Here is a 20,122-nt window from a genome sequence, read left to right on the forward strand (position 1 = left end):
GAATTCTAGCCTCTTTTTCACTTTGTAGAGTGCAGATTTCTCCACCTGCTTAAGTTCTCTAGTTTTTAGGAGCTGGCTGTGTTGGTTTGTGATAGTTTGGCATCCTAAGAAAGGCCCATTGGCTTCTAATTTGTTTTCACTTGCTACTAGGTCAGAATTGGCATGCCCTTCATTCCCACTCATTGGTCCTGCTGTGACTCTATGGGGGTCACGCTGGACATCTAATCCTGGCCTGCCTTCCCCAGGAATATGACTTCTGGCAAGTGCCACTTCTGTGTTCTAGTATGTCCATCTGAGAAGTGGGAACCCATTCTCCTCACAAGGTGACTGTGAGATCCATCTGAGAAGTGGGAAACCATTCTCCTCACAAGGTGACTGTGAGAGTAAATCAGGAGGTAGAATTTTCAAGTGCAATAACTAGCCATTGGAAGGCACATAAAAATACTCCCAACCACACAATGTGAACGCGTCACCACAGAAGAAATGAGGCATTTGACAGCTTGTTTGATCTAACTCGTGCTGGTTCCTTCAGATATAATAGTGAAAGCTTCCAGAGTTTATATTCTGGTACCTTCTCTGCCAAGCTTATGGAGAGGGTTGCAGAGCCTCCACCACCTGGGAATTTCTGGTGCATTTTCTTGGTGCGTCCATATGTAGTATCTGCAGCATTTGGGGCACATGAAGGCTTGGTAATATCTGAGGATGACAGAGGCACCTAAGCATGGAAGAGGTTGGTGGTTAGGCCTCTCCATTCTCTCTGAGCATTCACCCAGAAGTTCCACCCCTGGGCAGAGACCAGCCCTTTCCTGCTCCTTCTCTTTGGGGACTCCTGTGGTTCTATCAGACATTGACTAATTCTTGAGAGATGCTTATAGCTCCAGGCCTGAAGTGATTCTCTAGTGTGGTTGGATCAATCCCAAACTTCTCTGGCACCATGGGAAATGAAGCCATCTGCTCGTATCTCACTGCCTGTCTTCTCTGCCAAAGTCTTGAATCTTCAGCTTTAAAAAACTACTTGATACTCTTCAATAGTCAAGACCTTCTGATTCCAATCAAGGTCAAACACCCTGTGGAAAACCCAGACATAGGCAGTGAGCCAAGAGTTGGCTAAGTCATAGTGAGCTCTTCTGCTTTGAAGGGAGGGAACTTGGTCTGGGAGCAGCTGTTCAAACAAGGTAAATACTTTAACTCAGCTTTCCAAACACTTCTGGATCTTTGCAGTCAGCCTACCATCTGCAACCATGTGAGAATTCATCATGTACTTCCTCGTCTGTTTCTTTTCTAGTGGAAGATCCAGTTGATTAAAGAGAAGAGAAATAGTGTGGTAGTTTGAGTGAGAATGGCCCCAGTAGGCTCATATGTCTGATGGAACTATTTGGGAAGGATTAGGAAGTGTGGCCTTGTTGGAGGAGGGGCATCGTTGGAGACTGATTTAAAGGGTACAATAGCCCATGCCATTCCCAGTTAGTTCTCTGCCTCGTGCTGTGGATCAGAGGTAAGTTCCTGGCTATTGCTCCATAGCCATACCTGCCTGCCTGCCTGCTGCCATGCTCCCTGCCATGATGTTCATGGACTCCACTACCCTGTGGAACTGACAGCACCAATTAAGTGCTTTCCTTTGTAAGTTGCCTTGGTCATGGTGTTTTGTCATAACAAGAGAAAAGCAAACTAAGAAGTTGGTACTAGGGAGGGGCATATTGCTGTGACAGGCCTGACCGTGCTGTTTTTGGGAGAAATGAGGAAGACTTTGGGACTTTGAACTAAGAAAGTAGTTGAAAGCTATAACTGGAGCCTAAGAGGTTACCATAGTAAGAGCTTGGAAAATGGTAGTGCTAAGAGCAATGTGGACTATGGAGGCCCAGCTCCAGAGATTTCAGAACAATATTAACAACTGGGATAGAGTTCATTTCTGTGATATTTTGGCAAAGAATATGGCTGTTATCTAACAATTTCTCTCCTGAGTAAATGCCCCAAAGAATTGAAAGTAGTGACTCCTGTAGATACTTGCATACCCATGTTCATAGGAATTTAATTCAAAGTATTCAAAACCCTTATTTTTATGGACCCAAGTGTCCATTAATGGGTGTAAGAAAAAACAAGTGGTGTATGTGTGTTGGATGTGGGTGTGGGTGTGTATGTGTGTGTATACACACTAGACTATTATTTAACCTTTAAAAGAAAAGACATTCTGGCACATGATCTGACATTGATGAGTCTTGAAAACATTATGGTAAGTGAAATATGCCAATCACAGAAAGGCAAATACTGTATAATTCTACTAGTATGAAGTTCATGAGTAGTCAAATTCATAGACACAGAAAGGAGACAGTGCAGTTTCTGCACACACCAAGGGCAGGGTAATGGGAGGTTACTGTTGAATGACTATACAGCTTCAGCTTTGCAAGATGATGGTGATGCCAGCAATGAGAGTATACACCCCTGAGCTAGACACTCCAAACAGTAAACTATGTACTTCACCAACAATTTTCTTTTTTTAAACAGGGTCTCATTTTGTAGTTCTGGCTGTCCTAGAACTCACTATGTAGACCAGGCTGGCCTCAAATTCAAGAGAACTGCTGGAATTAAAAGCCTGCACCACCATGCCTATCTCACAGTTAGTTAGTTATTTTTAAGTCAAGGAACTAGGGCTAGGGAATGTAGCTTACTGGTGGAGCTTTGTATGTACAAGGCCCCAGGTTCAATTCCAGCACTAAAAACAGTCCAAGAGGTAGAAGAAATATTACAGGGAGCTGGTGCTACCCTGAAGTTGCTTACGTTGCTGCTGGTGTTTCCTCTTAAGCATTGTAATTTTTTGCACCATTCCTGTATTGTTTAATCATTATCACCTTACAATACTAGTTGATTTTTAACATTTCATTTAATAAAGGTTATTAGACAAACTTTAGTCTATGCTAGTAAAAATGTTAAAAATCAAAAGAAGGACATAATCACAAGTTAAACAGGAATTTAAAAACATATACTGAACCATCCCAATGTCTATGCAGCAGGTAAAGGCACTTGCCTACAAGCCTCATGACCTGAGTTTGATCCCCAGGACCCACATGGTAGAAGGAGAGAACTGACTCTTGCAAGTTGTTCTCTGACTTCACTCACACACACACACACACACACACACACACACACACACACACACACACACACACGAGTGTACACAAATAATAAATGTAATAAACAATCCCCTTAATACAGTATAAGAATGTAGATACTAGTAACTATAGACAGTATATAAACCCCAGAAAATTGACCCAAGAAGAAATAGAAATGTTAAAACAAGCTGTTTGTGGTGGTTTGAATAAGTGGTCTACATAGGCTCATATATTTGAATGCTTAGTCATCAGGGAGTGGCACTACTTGGGAGAGATTAGGAGATGTAGTCTTGTTGGAGTAGGTGTGGCCTTGTTGGAGGAAGTGTGTCACTGGGGTAGTCTTTGAGATTTAAAACCCCAAGTCAGGTCCAGTGTCTTTCCTTTTCCTGCTGCCCATGGATCCAGATGTAGAACTCTCAGCTCCTTCTCCAGCACAATATCTGCCTGCATGCCACCATGCTCCCCACCATGATGATAATGGACTAAATCTCTGAAACTGTAAACAAGCCCAATTAAATGCTTTCTTTTGTAAGAGTTGCCATGGTCATGGTGTCTCTTCATAGCAATGGAATACTGACTAAGACACTGTTCAAAGAATCAAATTAGGAGTTAAGCATAGATCTGCTTGTGTTGGATGACAGTAGAACTTTTGGTCTCCCACTGAAAGATGAGATCTTTATCTCAGCAATGTTATAAGATTTGTTATAAGAAGCAATGGATCCAGGCCCAGCCTTAAGAAGTTACATTTTTCTACTTCTATCTTTGGAAGCATCTTCCTGTTTCTCAAGATTGGGCAATATTTGATTTTAGAATTGTCAATGCTGAGAAACCCTACTTCACAAAAATACATAGTACAAAATAAAAGAAGGGTGTGTAGGATCATTCCAGAAGTTGTTGGAAACCCTGTCCTAATCCCAAGCCAAGAGTTGTTTAACAGTCTTTGTCATGAAACTCAAGTTAATGCCTCAAACAGCAATTTTTAAAAATTTAGAATTCAAACATCCTCACACAATCCAAACCAAAGATATCCAAGAGTGAAATGTGCTGAGGAATGACAGTAGGTATGGTGATATATTGTGTATCCTAATAAAATTTGCCTGAAGAGCAGAGAACAGAACAAGCCACTAGACTAAACATAGAGGCCGGGTAGTGGTGGCACACATTTAATCCTAGTACTCGGGAGGCAGAGACCCGTCTGGACTTCTGTAAGTTCAAAGCCACCCTGAACTACATGAGATTGACTCAGTCTAGGAGAGAAACAGAGCCAGGCAGTAGTAGCACACACCTTTAATCCCAGTACTTGGGAATCACACACCTTTAATCCCAGCACTTGAGATCTCATACCTTTGCTTGGGAAGCACACACGCCTTTAATCCCAGCACTAAGAAGGAAGTGGTATGGCTGGGCAGAGAAAAGGTATATGAGGCCTGAGGGGACAGGAACTAAAGATTTTTGGCTGGAAAGCTTTCGGCTGAGGACTCAGAGACATTCAGTCAGAGGATTCATGGAGTGGCAAGGTGAGACATGGCAATGGCTTGTTCCTTTGTCTCTCTGATCTTTCAGCATTTACTTTGGATTTTTTATTAAAAGAACATTTAGATTCCATGTGACAAGTAGGAAAATAGTACATGTCTTTATTTTTCATAACTAAGTCATATTTCTATAAACAGAGCAGAAAATTTTGTATGTATGGTTAAAAAAAAAACTGCAATCCATAACATGCAATAATCAGACATATAACCTGAGGCGTTTTGGGAAGTGTTGGTTTGGTGTTGCATGGCATAATGGCATGCACAGTGCAAACTGCACATGCGGAGTATTCAGAGCCAAGGCTGCAATGGAGTCATGTGATGCAACCAGGGTGAGCTCTGCCAGAAACACCTCAGATTTGTTATACCTATAACAAAATATTTATTTTTACCCCCTGAGCCACCTCAATATCCCTCATCAGACTTTTGACTTTGAATTAATTTTTGGTGCTTGTGTGTTTAGAAACCCTTTTTTGTTGCCATTTCCCCCCCACATTCTGTTACACAATCCACAGTTTAAGTAGCTGGGTTCTAGACAACTCAGAAGTCCAGTTAAACCAGGCATGAATTCTTCACCCACAAAGTAACGAGATAAATAAATCATGGTTGATCTAAGCTACTAAACATACAGGGTATTCTGTTTTGAAGTGATAGATGAAACTACCAGAACCAAAAATATTCTTCCATTGTTTTGCCTGCATTTATACAGGGCTCCGAGCTTAGTGGAAAGTGCACTTAAGAGGCTGGAGAGATGACTCAGTGGTTGAGAGCACTTACTGCTCTTGCAGAGGACCTGGGTTCAGTTTCCAGCACCCACTTGGCCGCTCACTATCATTTGTAACTCCAGTTCCAGGGAATCTGATGCCCTCTTATGGCCTCTACGGGCAATAGGCACACATTTGGTATGTATATGTACATGCAGACACTCATACACAGAAAATAAAAATAAAATTTTAAAGAATGTGTGACTTGCTGGGTAATGCTGGCACACACCTTTAATTCCAGCACTCGGAGGCAGAGGCAGGTGGATCTTTGTGAGTTTGAGGAGTTATATGACAGCCAGGGCTACACAGTGAAACCCTGTCTTAGGGAAAGAAAGAAAGATAGGAAGAAAGGAGAGAGAGAGAGAGAGAGAGAGAGAGAGAGAGAGAGAGAGAGAGAGAGAGAGATGGAATGTGTGACTCAGTGGCGTTTAGTATCACATGCTAGACAGCCACCACCTCTATCAAGTTCCAAACATTTTCATCACTCAGAAGAAAACCCGGTGCTCATGAGTAGTCACTCACTGTCTGCTCCTTCCGTGGACACCATGATCTTGCCCTCTGATGTGGATTTACCTGTTAAGAACATTTTAGTACAGTGGGTTTTCACAATCTGTGCTTCTGGGGCATGACTCCCTTCATCCAGAAAAGGTGTCTCGATGCTGAGCATTACAGGTAAGAGAAACACACCCGAGATCACTGAGAGAATCCTGTGATCCCTACATGATGGATGTGTTGAGAGGCTCCCAGTAGGGACAAAGGACTCAAGCGTCAGAGTGAGAACTTCAGTGTCTGGGCTCTGGAATTGCCACCTCTCCCCCCAAACAAGGAAATGGGTCTGGGGGCCTTAGTGTACCAGATGGTGCATTTTCTCCCTTGGCATGTGTCGCATCATACCCACGGAGTCCTACTAAGGCTCATGCTTCACTGACCACAGAGTAAGGGATACCACAAAGTGGAAGCAACCCAAATGTCTACCAGATGCTGAAAGGATGAACAAAACAAGTTCATCCCTACAACAGATTATCATTAGCCCTGAAGGGGAACAATGTTACTCAGCAATGCACACAGCCTTGAAAACATCATGCTAAGTGAAGAAAGCCAGACACAAAATAATTGAACACAGCATGATTCTATTGTGGTGAAAGAGTCTTAGTAGATAAACCTAGAGAGATCCCAGAAGGCAGGGAGTTCCCAGGAGGAGCTGTCCAACAAGACCCTCTGAAAGTCCAAGCAGTGGGGCCTCTGAGCATCCAAGACGGGCATCCCAGAAATCCGGTGGACTGTGGGCGGGAGCAGCCTGCTTCCGCCTACTCCTGCCTAGATGCCTCCTGCAGCACCTTGCCAGTTTACCTCAACTTCCAGCAAGCACACATCTTGCAGCTCCACAGAAGGGTCCACAGACAGATGTGAGAAGGAAGGGGGCTGAGACCAGTGAGGGGTGCGTTCAGTCCCTAGCCTTTGTCCCCTTGGGGATGGGGTCCCAGGAGGCAGCTTCAGATGAGGTTCCTTTTCCAAGCCTGGACCTTGGAACTCTGATCCAAACCTACCTTCCTACCCAATAAGCTATGAGGGCTGCCCTGGTGTCTCCAGAAAATTGGAGAGAACAAAGAAGAAAACTTACCAGTTTCCATGGAAACCATCCAAGATTGAAAAGACTAAGAGTTTAATATCTCAAAAACCGTCCTGCTTCTCCCCCACCCCCATCCACTCCATACTCTCATACAAATCCTATTGTGCTGCATTATTTTGATGAAGCCTAGGCCTGGCTGCAGATAGGATTCAGGATTTGGGGGTTTCTGTAGAACACCAAGCAGTATGAATTCATTTTATGGGTTTAAACTAAAGCATGAATTAACATTTGGAATGCAAAATACCTAAATCCTCTATGCTTCTGCAGATAAAAAAAAAAAAAAGAGGTGAAAGCTTTTTGCTAAATTAAAAAGAAAGAAGATGTGGGGGTGGGGGTGAGGGAAGGCTGGGAACCCATGCTCATCTCTTGAGCTCAGCTCACCCTGTCCTGTGTCTCCAGCTCTGAGGCTGCTGCAGGTGATGGGACTGGACCCATTTTATTGTTTAGGTAGGAGACCTAATCAGAGCAAGGGACTAGTAGTAAGATGTTTGTTGGAGTTCTGCAAGGATTGGCCTCTGATGCTGTGGTCTGAGGTTTCTACATGAACAGCATGACCCAACTGTGAACTGGAGGGGGTGGACAGATGGACGGATGGATGGACGGGGGACTGGACGGCACAAGGACAAGCTGTACATGAACCAAGCACGTATTTTTTTCTTGTTGTTACTCCCCAAGCAATCCTGTCTAACAACCATTTATATAACATTTATATTGTATTAAGGCATCTAGAGATGGTCCAAAGTACGTGCATGTTATATACAAGGACTAACCATTTTTCATAGGAGAGTTGAACATTGGAGATTTGGATAGCTGAGGGGGTCTTGGAACCAGACGTCTGCAGGCACTGGAGATTGTCTGTACTGCATGCATATATCTGTGCTATTATCTAGTTCAGCACCTACTTACCTTCCGAGTTCCTCTCTCTTCCTCAGGCATCTTCTCCCATGTATTTGCCCTGACTATCCAGGTCTCTTCCTGTCCCTCACCTCAGTGGTTCATGAACCTCACTGATCAGCCTCCGGCTTCATTCAGCAGCTTTCTGTTCTTTTGAGATAGGGTCTCCCTATGTAGCTCTGAATGGCCTGGAACTCACCAAGTAAGCCAGCTGGCCTTAAACTCACAGAGATCTACTCAGCTCTGCCTCCTAAATGCTAGTATTAAAAATGGATATCACCATACCTGGCCTGGCACTATTCTTATTCCATGGAACATTTCAGCCAGGAAGTCACGCCAAAGGATGCCCATGCCCAGGTCCTGGTCCTGCACCATTTATGAAGAAAATAAAACGAGCCTCATTTCCTCACTGAGTTTCCATAATAATCCGGAAAGGCCCAAGGTATTATCACTGTACGAACAGGAACTTGAACCTTGGAGATTTTCAGTGACTTGTCCAGGGTCTCATGACCCTGTACCCCCGCCCCCGTGTGTTCCTGTATTTCTTTCTCAGATGAGAGATGGGTCTGAATGTGTGTGGCATGGGCATGTGCACCTGCCTTGGGCCCTGCAAGCCCAGGGTGGCACCAGTTACCTCACTTGGATGCCGTTCTCCATGAGGTACCCAGTACTCCATGAGGTACCCAGCAGGCTGGGGGTACCTCATGGAGAGTACCAGGTAGCTGGGGACCTTAAACAGCCCCCAGCAGGCCAGCCTGTGTCCCTGGCCGTGTAAAACCCCAGAGGCCTCTTTGAAGTCCTGTGACGCTCCAGATGAACAACATAAATTCATGGAAATGTTTCACAAGGGCGTTTTTCCTCTGCTGGTCTCCATTTCCGTGAAAAACACAGGCTGGGAGGTAAACAGTCTTCGCTGAGAAAAGGGAGCGAATACAGACTTCCCTCCACGCCCCCGGCCCACAGCTCTGTTTCCTCTGCCCTTCCTTCCTGCACCATGCAGGGTCCCCAGAGGCCCAAGCTGAAAGAGGGATGATGCCCCACAGAGACAAGTCACAGCATCTGGAGCCTCAAGAGCTTCCATGTCTCTGTTGTGATTGCCCCATCCACACTGAGTAGTAAAATGGGAGAAGGGGTTTGCTGATAGAAATGGGCGTTGTTAGGATGAAGCAGAGACTCCATCGACGCCGGGAAAACAGTCTGTGGGCTTGGTTTCTTTCTTTTTACCTCCAGATCCTAGAATTTGCTCGTAAACATGTTGTCAGCTCAATTTTCTGCTTCTTGAAACTAAACGCTCTGTTAGGACAGATTTGCAAATATCCCTGGCTGCAGCGAGCAAAGTCGGAGGAAATATTTGTCTGTCTATGCTTTTTTTTTTACACTTGCAAAATGCTTCAAACTTATATTTCATTTTATGCGAAAGATCCACGCCTTCTTCAAGATCTTACTGGAAACACTTCTTTTTGGGGACTTGAGGGTATAGACTGGAGGAAGGCCAAGGTGGAATGACCTATGCCCAGCCACCATTGACTGAGTTTTGGTAGATGAGGTAGATTGGCCCTGCAGTTCATTCATACTCATGCTCTTGCTGTAGCGTTATAGGTACAGGGATTTCCTGTCTTCTTGACCACGTGACCTGTTTTGACCAATAGCAACAGCATAAAAGTGATGAGATACTGTTTGCCTTCATCCTAATGCAATCTCCAGATCAGCCACTTTCTCTGAAGGTCCTTTATCCCAGACCCCATAGTGGACACCTTTGGGAAAGAGGCTCACTTCTGCTGACCTGTAGTCCTTTGAGTAAGAATGGATGTTGGCTTTGTGAATTCTTTGTTTTTTGGGGACAGCTTGTTACACAGCACATTGAGACATTAACTGACTGATGCAAATACTTAGCTGGAGTTCTGTAGGCAGGGTGACTGATGATGGCACTATTCCTCCAATTTTATTTCTTTAGATTTCCTGTTTCTTTTGGGTCTGGCACAGTGTTTGATGTTAAAGATATGAACAATAACAGAAATCAGTAGCATTGCAATAATAACATTTATTAAGCACCTTTTCGGTTCCAGAAATCATGCTTAACTCTTCATATCTTCCATTTATTCTCCCAACATTCCCATGAAGAAACTGAGGAAAACAGGGATTTGGGGGTGTGACTAACCTGTTCCAGATCATTTGGCTGTGGAGACCCAGTCCCTGCCCTCAAGAAGCACGTGGCCTGGTGAAGGACATGAGTGGTACAGGCTGGGTTCATGCCTGTTTGGTGAGTGGGCTGATGACTACTGTCAGAGTCAGTGCTGGTTCTGTGGGGAGCAGGGGAAGGCGGGCTGGCGGGTTTGGGAGGAGAACCTGCCTTGCTCCCATCTGCAGGCAGAGCCTTTGAGTTGAGACTGTTGACAAGTCAGGGGACACTGAGGTTCTGACCTCATACTGACACTCACTGTGTGGAGGTGAACATGTCGGGAACCCCACAGGGCCTTGGGAAAAGTCTCTTGAGTTGTACAAGCTTAAAACTGGGTTTCTATAGTTCTGAGCCTACCTCTTGCTCCAGCAAGGTAAGTGGTGTTGGGTCTACCCCTGGGAAGCCACCAAAGGTGTGTGGTGTTGGGTCTACCCCTGGAAAGCCACCAAAGGTGTGTGGTGTTGGGTCTATCTCTGGGAAGCCACCAAAGGTATGCGGTATTGGGTCTATCTCTGGTAAAACCACCAAAGGCATGTGGTGTTGGGTCTACCCCTGGGAAGCTACCAAAGTCATGTGGTGTTGGGTCTACCCCTGGGAAGCCACCAAAGGCATGTGGTGTTGGGTCTATCTCTGGGAAGCCACCAAAGGCATGTGGTGTTGGGTCTATCTCTGGGAAGCCACCAGGCAGCACGAACAGGAGGGATCGGAGTCCTCCTTGGATGGGTGGTAGCTAGCTCTATGCATCTCCCACTCCACTGGCTGCTGGAAGGAAGGAGAACTCACAAAAGCCTAAAGCAGGCTGGGGGTGGGGGTGGGGGCGGGGCAGACTGGAGAAGTAAGCCTCACTTTACTGGACTTGTTGCTTTCCATCATTCTTTTACGAGTCCAGGAGGGTTGGACTTCCTGGCCTGGCTGAGGTTGCCCACGTGCTATTCCCTGGGACTTAACCCTGCTCTGCAAAGGTCAGGGAGAGCTGGCGAGCCGACACATTAGGTAAACACACTTTCAGCCACACCTGACAACCTGCGTTCCGGAACCTCCTTGGGGCCTACAGGGTGGTAGGAAAGCCTCAACTCCAGCAAGCTGTCCCCTGACTCCCACAAGTGTACCCTGACATGGCAAGACCCCCTTCCACACCGAATAAATAAACAAATGTACAAAAAGAAAAAAACAAAAGCATTAGGAAAGGCAGCAGCTGGGACAGCTCCTACCTATGGGGTAGCCCGGATCCTCTTTTACACGGAATTAATATTAATTTGCACCTTCCCACCATGCAAATTCCCTGTCACCCTCCTCAAGGTGATTTTGTGGCTCTGGAGAGGAAGGTGGTGGGACCTATGAGCGGGAGTTCTGAGTTTTGTGTTCTTTTCCTATTCATATTCTAGACACAGCCTCTGCGGCCCTTCTGTCTCAGTGTCGTCTCCGTTTTTATAACTACTCCAGGCTCTTTGGGGCCACCAGGTCTTTCACTATAGACTCGGTCTGTCTGTGACCCTGTCTCTTCCTCCTCCTCCTCGCCCCTCCCCGCTTTAATCAGCAGGAACAGAGCCTGGCTGTTCTGCATTCACAGCTGTTCTGCACCTTCCTAATTTCATCACCTCAAACAATCAGTCAAAACTCGTGTGGGGAGGGGTGGACTTGTGCAAGTTACAGGGCAAGCCTTCATCTCATTTATCCCCTCTCCTCTCTCCCTCGGAGGAGGAGGAGGTGGCAGCCATCAATGGCTGGCTTCTCTGTGGGAAACAGCCAACCAGAGGCCTTCATGCCTCCATCCCTGCTGTGGACAGCAGCCAATTATACAGAATGTCCCCCACAGGCTACAGTAGGGTGTCTCCACGACCAACACAGAGATATACACATTCTTCCCCCACCCTACACGCGCCACCCCACTTCCCCACTTCCCCCAACTCCCCCCCCCCACCCCCCACCCCCGCCAGTCACTGTCTCCATGTTATAGACACTGTCTCCATGTTACAGATGGGAACTGAGGGTCAGAGGTCAAGTCAAGTGACAAACCAGAGGCCACACAGGTGTGTAACTGCTCAGGCAAGAAGCAATGTGTGCATGTGTGCTTGAGTGTGCCTGCTCATGCTTGTAGGGTTGCACATGTGTGTGTAGTGTGCACCTTGAATGTGAGGTCAGAGGACAACCTCACATATTGTTCCTTAGACATTATCTACCTTGTTTATTTATTTTTAAGATTTTTATCTTTAGTTATGTGTATGTCTGTGTGTGGGTGTGGCACACTGAATGCAGATGCCCCTGGGAGGCCAGAGGCATTGGATTCCCTGGAGAGGGAGTTTTATGTGGTTGTGAGCCGTGGGTGCTGGGAATCAAACTCAGGTCCTTTGCGAGAACAGTATATGCTCTTAACCACTGAGCCATCTTCCCAGTCCTTCCATCTTGTTCTTTGAAACTGAGTTTCTCATCAGCCTGGAGCTGGACACATAGGCTAGCTGGGCTAGCAGGGATAGCCGGAGAGCCCCAGGGATCTGCTGGTCTCCACCCACCCAGCACTGGGATTGTAAGTGCATGCCACCACACTCAGATTTCTAACATGAGGGTCAAATTCAGGCAATAACTCTCCACCAAGCCATTTCCCTAGCCTAGGACTGGAATCTTAGGACCCCAAACCCAGATGTTTCTTCTCTGAGATTGCTTAAGATGGAAACTTTAGCTGGGCAGTGTCTCACCCCTTTAATCCCAGCACTTGGGAGGCAGAGGCAGGCAGATCTCTGTGAGTTCCAGAACAGCCTGGTCTACAGAGCGAGTTCCAGGACAGCCAGAGCTACACCGAGAAACCCTGTCTCAAAGAACAAACAGAAAGATGGAAACTTCAGGAGAATCAATGGATGTTGGTGACAAGAGACTGGGAGGGACAGGAGGCTCAGAATTTGGACTGCCCCCCCACAGAGTGACCCCCTTTTCTTTGGAAAGAAGCTGATGGCTCTTTCCACTCACTGGAGGCTCCTCTCCTGCATGGTGGGGGTTCCTGAGGCAGGGGAGGGGAGAGCTGAGAATGAATTCCTCCCATGTCTCCGTACACTGGAGACAGCTGAGGCTAGCAATCTGTGACTGGACACTTTTTGTCACCCCAGAATTTCCAGTGAAGTCTCCAATCAAGGTTGGGGTCTGACCTTGGGCAGGTCAAAGGAACTGGAGAGGAACTTCCCCCGACAGCACTGCATGGTGTCGCATACAGGACATCAGTGAGATCCCCAGAGTTGACTGGGGAAATCCCAACAGCTACAGCTCAGGGACCAGGCACCTCTCCACGTGAAGACTTGCCTTCAGGTCAGTTTTCAGGGTTGACTTAAGCTGGACTTGGTGGATTTGGAGGTTGAGGCAGGAGTACTAGTCACAAGCCCATCTCTATCCATTCCGGGAACCCACCAGAGGTTTAAGGGCACAAGTTCTCAAGAACTGAGCATGAGATGTGCTGAGCTGGCTTTCCAGCCTCTCAGCTCTTGGCAGCTTGGCGGGGACTCAGGGAACATCATTCTCACTGTGTGGTGTACAGTCTACACGACTCTGCGGCATCCTGGTTTAGAAGGATGGAACGGTGGAGCAGAGGAGGGCCGTGCCTTCTCTAGCTCCCATGTGCAAGTGCACCAGCATGTATGCCTGTACATGAACACACACACACACACACACACACACACACACACAGTCGGCACCACTTATTCAAGCACCCACTGTTTAATAGGCCTGTGACACACTTGGCATGTATTTGGTGGCTGTGTGACTTGAACCTGTCACAAAGAAGTCCCTCATTGTTTGCTGAATGAATGAATGAATGAATGAATGAATGAATACCTTCTCCCAGAACAGATTTCACAGGTATCCAAACTTGGACCACTAGCTCAGAAGGACCTATACTTAGCATAATGCCCTGTTACCATCTTGAAAATCGTAGTAACTTTTGGACAGGGCTCCTACATTTGCCTCTTGCATGCCTGACATTTTGCCTCTGGTCCTGTTTCTTCTGATCACAGCATAGAGTGGATCTGCCTATCTGCCTGCCAGGACAAATAATGAGCCTGGAAAAGGGAAACAAAGTTAATCAGTCTTTAAACTGAAACCAGGGCCCAGGCCTGGTCCTTCACAAGGTTGGATCTGCCATGTTGTGGCCTCATGCCTGGGCTGGGGCAAATTACAGGTCCACAAACTCCAGTGGCCTTTCCCTTCGGTTCTTAGAGGCGGAGGGTCTCCGTGGTCTTTAGAAAAGCTTGATGCTTCTAAAAAGGCAGGCAACACAGACTTCGGTCTTCCCACTGTGATTCTTTCTTGTTTGGAACACAAGGGAAGGGGGAGTGGAAGAAGGACAGAGAAGCCCCAGCATCATGGCGAGCCAGTGTTCTCATCAGCCTGAGTGAGGCAGGAGGAGGATACAGGCACACCTCAGAGATCAGCCTCTCACCCTGGCTGCCTCCGGGCCTCTGATTTACCACAAGACAAGCTGGTCCCCTCTCCTGGAACAAAGAGAGGCTGGTGTAGCTTAGTCACTGCTAATGTCTGGCAAATTACCAGCCTCGGGAACAGGACTGCTTGCAAAGTTCCTGTTGGCTCCAAGCGGAGGCAGTTTATGCGGAGGGAAATAAGGCCGCGTTTGCCGAGGTGAGGAGCAGAGAGCCGCTTGCTGAGTGGCACTGTCTGAGCCAGAATCTTTGCCCCTCCTGCAGGAGGCCTGTGTTCCTCCCCACCCAGTTCTTACGCTTTTGGAGAGAGGCTGGCCGGAGGATGCTCAGAAGCCGGGGTGTGAACTGGGGAAGGTGTGCACGCGTTCTTTAAGAACGTCAGAAAGCCTGTACTACTTTGAGGCTGAGCACATCTGAAGGGAGCTGTAGGCAGGAGGAAACTTCCAGTATTTTTTTTTTTTTGTTTTCCAGCCAGAGATGGAGTCGAGAAGCAGATGAAATGGTCTGTGGGCTCTTGATTCCCCACACACTCCAGAAGCTGAAGGCAAGAGAGCCTCAGATCCCAGGAGAACCCATACTCTAGGGCGCTAACCTTTGGAGGGGGCGGGTAGAGGAGAGGAGGAAGAACAGACACTGCCTTCTTGGGTCGCAGTTCGCTCCTTCATAAGATGGGACAAGGGGGGCTGGACAAGATTGGTTTTTTCTATCTTGTACAATCTGGATTATGAACCTAAAGGAAAAAGACGGGCGGGGAGAGGTTGTTCATGAGCCCTAATAGGCGGCTGTTAGAACATATGCCTGTTCCCATAGCCTAAACCAAGGCCACGTCTCCCTGTAGCTCTCTCTGGGGCACAGAGTTAAGAAATATCACCCTCAATTTTTGGAACCTGGCTCCTCCATGCATGCTCCTTGTCACGGGGCGTGGAAATCCGTTCATTTCTTCAAGGGTTATACAAGTCAGATGTTTCTGTTGTGCTGGGGATTGGGGACTGCTCAGGGAGGCTGCTTGAAGCTGGCCTAGAGATCAAGGCTGCTCTCTGAAGAGGCTCCTCTTAGATTTAAAAGGAAGCCTCTCTTTGCTTTAAGGCCCCATCATCTTTAGACGCTGCTGTATACTGTACAGTGTCTACAGATCTCCAGCTCACCCAGAGGCCCGATCATGGCCTTGAGACCCTTGCATTATAATGAGCCCCACCAAAGGGACCACGTATCAGTCTCTTAGGACTGAGCCGAAGCCTTTCATTATCATTATTTATTTGTTTATTTTAAAAACGGGCAGCAGTTTACAGTTTACAAGACTCTTTAAACCTGCTGTTTATTTTCATTCATTTTTCTTAGAGCAGACCCATGGAAAAGACATTAACAATATAAAGGGTTATGAGTAACAGGCGGAGGGGACAGGTCGGTAAAGTGTTTGGCATGCGAGCATGTGACTTGAATTTGATCCCCACGACACCTGTAAAAACTCCTAGTGTGGTGGGGTGTGCTTGTAATGCCAGCACTGGGGAGGTGGAGACGGCAGGGTTTCCAGAGCTCACTGGCTGGCCAGACTAGGATACTTGGCAAGCCCAAGGTTAGCAAGAGACCTTGTCTCCAAACACCAAGGTGGGGTGACTCTCCCTTGAGTGGCCTATATCCACACATGGGTGTGACTTCCTTTCTGAGACTCTTCTCAGAGAAGCCCACACTGTGTTCTGGGGTGCGTCTTACTTTCTTTTTGAGTGCTTCTCTTTCCCTTAACTCTTGTGCAGCAGTCTATATTAGGGTCTAAAGAGATGGCTCAGCGGTTAAGAGCACTTACCGCTCTCTCAGAGAGGCCCCGGGTTCGGTTCTCAGCACCCATATGGTGGTTGGCAGCTGCCTATAACTCCAGCTCTAGAGGATTCGACACCTTCTTCTGATGTTCATGGGCTCATGCATATATGTGGTACACATACAAGCTCTCAGTCTCACACACACACACACACACACACACACACACACACACACACACACACATAAATTAACTAAATTTTTTTTCAATATATATTTATCAAACCCCAACTCTGCTTTATAAGAAAACAAAAACCAAATGAGAAACAACTGAAGAATGATCTCTGGCCTCTACACACATGCACGTGCACACTCACACACAGAGTTATTGATAATTACAAGTGTGGCGATCATAGACGCCCATGTGACCCACAACCTAGGTCAATGTGGAATGATAGATGGGTATCAGCTCCTCAGCCCTCCCCACCCATACTCCCTATTGACTACTCCAGGATTTTATGAGATTTTATCCCTGGTTTTTATTTAATTTTTCAGGATGGGGGAGTCTCACTGTGTTGTTACATGGCCTGGCGTCAAATTCTTGGGCTCAAGTGATACTTCTGGCCCACCTCTTGAGTAGCTGAGGACTCCTGGTGTGTACTTGCTGTTCTGGGTCTCATTTCCTTTTGAAAAACAAATTATGCCAGTGTATATTAACCCTCAGGCATAAAGACTTTGCCTCTTTCTGAAGGATCTGTCTGTGGATCCCTAAAGTATGTGTTGCTTGTATCCAGCATCGTTTACTCAAAGCCGTGGTTTTAACACTTGGCTGTCTTCCCAGAAGAAAAAAAAAAATGGAGCCCCAGAGAGCTTGAGTGACTCATCAGAAGGCATGTAACTAGTTACTGCAGAGTAGTACTGCCCAGTAATGACCTCCGCGGTCACCCTTGTAGACTGAGAACACAAGAGATGCTCCATGTGGCTGAGCCAAGCTCACAGGCTCCAGGCCAAGAGCTTCACCCAGGAGCCCTGCACCTGCCATCCCTCTCCCTCATGACTATACCCATGGTGGAGGAGTGAGTCCCTCAAAACAAAGGAGGGTGCTATTCCAGGAGAAAAGCTGTAAGGAGATGATGTCTAGCCCCAAACAACATGTGTCCTTTTATTTAACCATCCCTTCCTGTGACAAAATACCCAAGACATTCAACTTAAGAAGAGAAAGGCCTTGGGCTGGAGAGATGGCTCAGAGGTTAAGAGTACTGACTGCACTTCCAGAGGTCCTGAGTTCAATTCCCAGCAACCACATGGTGGCTCACAACCATCTGTAAAGAGATCTGGTGCCCTTTTCTGTATACATAATAAATAAATAAATTAAAAAAAAAAAAAAGAAGAAGAGAAAGGCCTTATCCTGGTTCATAGTTCCAGAGGTCTCCATTCATAGCTGGTTGCTTTGGGGACTGCACTAAGGCAGAACCCCAAGAAAGCAGCAAAAGAGACAGGAAGGGGCTGAGGTCCCAGGAACTGCTTCCAGGGTATATCCCAAGTGACCTAACATCCTTTGACCAGGCCGCATCTCCTAAAAGTTCCAACTCCCGATAGGGACAAAGTTTGGCAACTAAGGATTTACACACAGACCTTTGAGGAACCTTGTAGAACCAGATGATAACAATAAGCTAGCGATTTTCTATTTCTTTACTTAATGGCCACATGGGCCTTTGTGACAAGACACACTCTGAGAAATTTTATGTTCTATAATTTTCGTCATTGTATAAATGACAAGGTATACTTACAAATCTATATGTCATAAGCTGTCATATATCTAGGATATATGTGTGTGTATATGGTGATCACAATAGCATCTCTCCCTCCCTGCTTCTCAGGCTGTGTGTATGTGTGTATGTGTGTAATAACCTATTGCTCCTAGGCCATGATGAACAAAACAACGTGAAATTAAACCAAGCCCAAGAGAGGATGATGCAATCCAGAGACACAGTAAACACGAAAGGGGCGAGGCTGCTGTCGGCACAGTGTGGCATTCTGCTTTATTGCACACTTGTTTCTTTTTAAAGCCGTCATTATTTATTAACTCATTTACTGGTTTTAGGGGGCATCACATGACATGGTGCACGTATGGAGGTCAGAGGACAACTTCAGGAGTCGGCTCTCTCACCATGTGGCGGAACTCAGGTCATCAGGTCTAGAGGCAAGAAGCTTTACCCACTGAAGCGTCTTACCAGGCCCAAACTTGATTTGTTGTTTTGTTTCCCTTTTTTCTTTTTCTTTCTTTTCTTTTTTTTTCTTTGGCCTTTTGAGACAGGGTTTCTCTGTGTAGCTTTGGCTGTCCCATAACTCACTCTATAGACCAGGCTGGCCTCAAACTCACAGAAATTTGCCTGTCTCTGCCTCCCAAGTGCTGGGGTTAAAGGTATGTGCCACCACCTCCCAGCCTGTTTTCCTTTAAAAAAATCAGTAGTAGTACATTTTAGAAAGTAGAGTAAATACATAAAACAGTAACACGGTTGTTTGTTATCACTATCGTATAATTTTTCCTGTCTATAATTGGATGTTCTATACTTTTATATGGCTGGTGTGGTGGCAGGTTTCTCACTACCAGAATCTCTAAGGACACAAGTAGTGTCTTGTGCTGAAACATTACTTCACTGAGGCTGCTAGGCCTAGAAATTCTTGAGCTTCCTTATAATCTCATGGGACCACCATTGAACGTGTGTTCTGCCATAGACAGAAACCTCATTGTGCACGTATGTCCATACACAAGTGAGGCCACAATGTTAAAGACAGCCTGAAATGTAAGCAGGCAGCCTCACCTTTCAGAACAACGTTTTTAGACTAAAATGCTGCAAACAACGTTTTTGTGAATTTCTTCCTGAAGAAAAAGTTGAGTTTTCTCTTCATAGGTTCTTGCTCACAAGCTGACACAAACATCACACAACTGTGATTGGCTGCATGAGCCCTTCACATGATTGAGTCGATCAATCTGTTATGGATGGAGGTGAGCTCCTAAGGCCCCCACCCCTCTCTGAAGAGCTATTGACAGTTAATGGTTGCTGGGGAAGGGAGATGTTTTCTTCAGTGGCGTAGCCACTGGTATGTTGCCAATGCTCCTGCAAATGTCTCTTTCTGAGGCTCAGCTAAGCAACTCCAATTAAACTCACTGGGTAAAATACAGCAAAAGATATGAAAATAGAGGGGGAGTCGTTCGGGAGAGGAAGGGGATCGACAGGAGTGGGAAGGGTGTATATGATCAAGATACATTATATATTACGATCAAAATGCATGTATATATATACATATAGATATGAAAATGTCATCATGAAACCCCATTGCTATATATAATTAAAATATGGTAATTTTTTAAAAAATTGCATAAAATTGTGGCATTTTGTGACAGCTGGAAGTCCCAGAGTAGACACCCTGCTCCTTCCTGGAGAACTGCTCACTCACGTTACTCTTTGTCTGCTCAGCCTCTCTGCTTCGGATGCTTAAGGTCTTGGAAACGCTGTCCAGTAATTTTCAACGGCCGCCTGAAATGATTCCCTCATGCCATCTAAGGGAGCGCTGTGAAGGTAGTCACATCCTGTCTCATTCCTGGAGGGTGAGGCTTAGGAGGAGAGGTGTTGCCTGGCTAGAGAGGAGACAGTGAGGGGTGGGGGCGTGATTATCTGAAGCCTGAAGAAGTTGGGCTGGCAGAGGTGGAAGCGTGTGAGCAGGGCAGGTTAGACAAAACCCAAAGCAAAACAAAACCAGAAACTAACAAACTGGGCATTTTAGAAACACAGTTCGGGGTCAGACACAGTTGTCAAGAGAAGAGCTGATGTAGCCCCCACGCCC

The 20,122-nt window shown here is 46.4% G+C and overlaps 1 long non-coding RNA gene across 1 annotated transcript; it reads left to right on the forward strand.

The window, feature by feature from the left end:
* The first annotated feature begins 248 nt into the window (after nt 1–248).
* On the forward strand, nt 249–19,645 carry LOC128110841 (uncharacterized). The gene is made up of 5 exons (XR_008218349.1): nt 249–1,175; nt 1,286–1,495; nt 10,046–10,184; nt 13,202–13,397; nt 18,378–19,645. It is a non-coding gene; the product is annotated as an uncharacterized LOC128110841 (long non-coding RNA).
* Nucleotides 19,646–20,122: the final 477 nt, after the last annotated feature.

This window comes from Peromyscus californicus, unplaced genomic scaffold (genome assembly GCF_007827085.1).
Source record: "Peromyscus californicus insignis strain IS unplaced genomic scaffold, ASM782708v3 Scaffold_15__1_contigs__length_86483966, whole genome shotgun sequence".
In the NCBI taxonomy this organism is placed as follows: domain Eukaryota; kingdom Metazoa; phylum Chordata; class Mammalia; order Rodentia; family Cricetidae; genus Peromyscus; species Peromyscus californicus.